Source organism: Capricornis sumatraensis, chromosome 9 (genome assembly GCF_032405125.1).
Source record: "Capricornis sumatraensis isolate serow.1 chromosome 9, serow.2, whole genome shotgun sequence".
NCBI classification, from domain to species: domain Eukaryota; kingdom Metazoa; phylum Chordata; class Mammalia; order Artiodactyla; family Bovidae; genus Capricornis; species Capricornis sumatraensis.
In genome coordinates, this window is record NC_091077.1 from 14,123,236 (window position 1) to 14,126,421 (window position 3,186).

The following is a 3,186-nucleotide window of genomic DNA, read 5'->3' on the forward strand; positions in this document are numbered from 1 at the left end:
CATCTGAGCCACCAGGGAAGCTCATGAATAAAATAAGATATATGTCCTAATTTCTTTACATTGAATTATGTATTTTCTTAGAGGGAGAAGGAAATTTCTGATTCTGTATTATTTCTAAAGAAATAGGCTGTATTTTACTGAGCTCATGGATGTAATACCTCTAACATTCTTGTTCCCTTTCACTTTTATGTGGAGTTTTATAAAGTAAGAGTGTATAGACACAGGTGAATAACACAGAAACCAGTGAGGGAACAATTCTAAACAGAATTCATCACACTGAGAGATATTGCTTAAGGGAATGGGGTGTATAATCTTAGAAATGAATTGTTTGAATCCAAAATATGGACACAGTCTCAATGCCTGTTTACTTATTTTCTTTGTTTCCAGACCTGTTTTCTTTTTCCAGAGGTGTCCAAGATACACAGAACTGGAAATCTAACAAGTGTCTCAGAATTCTTCCTCCTGGGCCTCTCAGATGATGCAGAACTGCAGCCTTTGCTCTGTGTCCTCTTCCTGTCCATGTACCTGGTCACCGTGTTGGGGAACCTGCTCATCATATTAGCCGTCACCTCTGACCCCCACCTCCACACCCCCATGTACTTCTTCCTCTCCAACCTGTCCTTGGTTGACATCGGTTTCATCTCCACCACAGTTCCCAAGGTGATTGTGGACATCCAATCTCACAGCAGAGTCATCTCCTATTCAGGTTGCCTGACTCAGATGTCTATTTTTATCCTTTTTGCATGTATGGATTGTATGCTTCTTACTGTGATGGCCTATGACAGGTTTGTGGCCATCTGTCACCCACTGCACTACACGGTCATCATGAACCCATGCCTGTGTTGCTCCTTAGTTTTGGTGTCCTTTTGTGTTAGCCTTTTGGACTCCCAGGTGCACAATGTGATTGTGTTACAACTTACCTGTTTCAAGGATGTAGAAATTTCTAGTTTCTTCTGTGATCCTTCTCAACTGCTCAACCTTGCTTGTTCTGGCACTTTCACCAATAACATAGTCAGCTATACTATCGGTGCCTTGACTGGTTTTCTCTCTATCTCAGGAATCATTTTCTCTTACTATAAGATTCTTGTCTCCATTACGAGAGTCCCCTCATCAGGTGGGATGTACAAAGCCTTTGCCACCTGTGGTTCTCACCTGGCAGTTGTTTGCTTATTTTATGGAACAGCCCTGGATGTGTACCTCAGCTCAGCCATCTCACAGTCTCCCAGGAAGGATGCAGCAGCCTCGGTGGTGTACACTGTGGTCACCCCCATGCTGAACCCCTTCATCTACAGCCTGAGGAACAAAGACATCCAAAGGGCGCTGTGGAGGTTCCTGGTAGCACAAACTCAACTTAGGACCTCGCAACCCATTTGAGGGTATACTAAAAAATGTAGCAAAACTAAACCTGGAGATCTAAAAATTCCACCTCTCTCATGACACCATTTTTATAGCTCTTATTGCCTTCATGCCTCTCCTTGCTTTCGACCTGAATATTACTTCTCTGTAGCTTATTCCCCTGCCAATGCAGGAGACACAAGAGACACAGGTTCAATCCATGAGTCCAGAAGATCCCTGGAGGAGGAAATGGCAACCCACTCCAGTATTCTTGCCTGGGAAATCCCATGGACAGAGGATTCTCATGGCCTACAGTCCACAGGGTCGCAAAGAGTCAAACAAGACTGAGCATGCACACACACACATGTTTTAACATGACAGTGGAGAGTTCTAAGATCTTTTTAGTAACAAAATCACTCCTTGACAGAATCTCATTATATCTATGGAGATTCTATATTTTTATCTTTGGTAGCCCAAGAATCCTCAAAAGATGAATAATTCCCCTTTAATATACCAAAAATGTACAAATTTTCCAAGCTCTTATATATTTTCAAGAGTAAATTCTATTTTCAAATCTGCACATGCTGTTATGTGAGCTGCAAGTCACTGCTCCTCAGCCTTGACTTCTATTGAAATCATCTGGAAAGTTTAAAATACTGACCACTGGGTCTCACTACCAGAGTTTCTGATTCAGCTGGACTTGGGTGTAGTCCAAGCACGAGAATTTTATTTTTTTTGTTTGTTTGTTTGTTTTTTGTTTTATTTTTTTTAATTTTAAAATCTTTAATTCTTACATGTGTTCCCAAACATGAACCCCCCTCCCACCTCCCTCCCCATAACATCTCTGTGGGTCATAAAAAGCTCTCAAGTGGTTCTAGTGATCCAACTACTGATCCAAGTCAAGTCTCTCAAAGGTGAACTTTATGCCTTGGGTCCTAACATTCCTCATGGACAAATGCTGAAGATCCAAAAGAGATCAGCAGTCAAAGGGGGAAAATATGAAGACCCTGATGTGGTAATAAGCAATGTGTTTTCCCCATTATATCCAATAAATTTCTCCACATAGCTTCTCTACATCGTACACCTGGCCTTTGCTTTAGGGTGGGGCATTTGAAATCACATTCCATCTTGTGGTCTATGTTCCATCTTGTATTCATCTTAACATATATTCAGCAGTGGCCTGCAAATGCATTCACTCTAAAAGCTCAACGAGTCCCTTTATACCCCTCCAGCCCTTGGTAGAGTAGCTTTGTCCTTCAGTTATGATCACTATGGTACCACTTTTTTCTTTCTTGTCTTTCAGTCCTTCAATAACATTTTAACCAACTCTTCATATTAAATATTCATCTGTAAACAGCTAATTGGTTTCTATTGCTTTTTTGACTGAACCTTTACTGATATTGTAGCATGGGATATAAAAGTACATTGTATGATGCCTGCAGTTTCATGATTACAAAACATGCACAGATAAGAAGGGTAATTATCCATATGTCTTAGTCATGGGTAGCCAACTGGAAAATAGGTGATGATATTATTTTTCCAGTTACACGTGGCTCTAATGATGCCTAAAGATTATTAAATCACCCAAGTCATCACAACAAATGTATCTTCTTTCATTTTTTTAATATATATTTATTTATTTTAATTGGAGGCTAATTACTTTACAATATTGTATTGGTTTTGCTATACGTCAACATGAATCTGCCACGTGTTCCCCATCCTGAACCCCCTCCCACCTCCCTTCCCATCCCATCCCTCTGGGTCATCCCAGTGCACCAGCAAGCATCCTGTATCATGCATCGAACCTGGACTGGAGATTCGTTTCACATATGATAATATACATGTTTTAAT

General features: G+C 40.6%; 1 pseudogene; it reads left to right on the top strand.

Moving 5' to 3' along the window:
* Positions 1–319: 319 nt before the first annotated feature.
* Positions 320–1,374, top strand: LOC138085691 (olfactory receptor 7E24-like; annotated as a pseudogene).
* Positions 1,375–3,186: the final 1,812 nt, after the last annotated feature.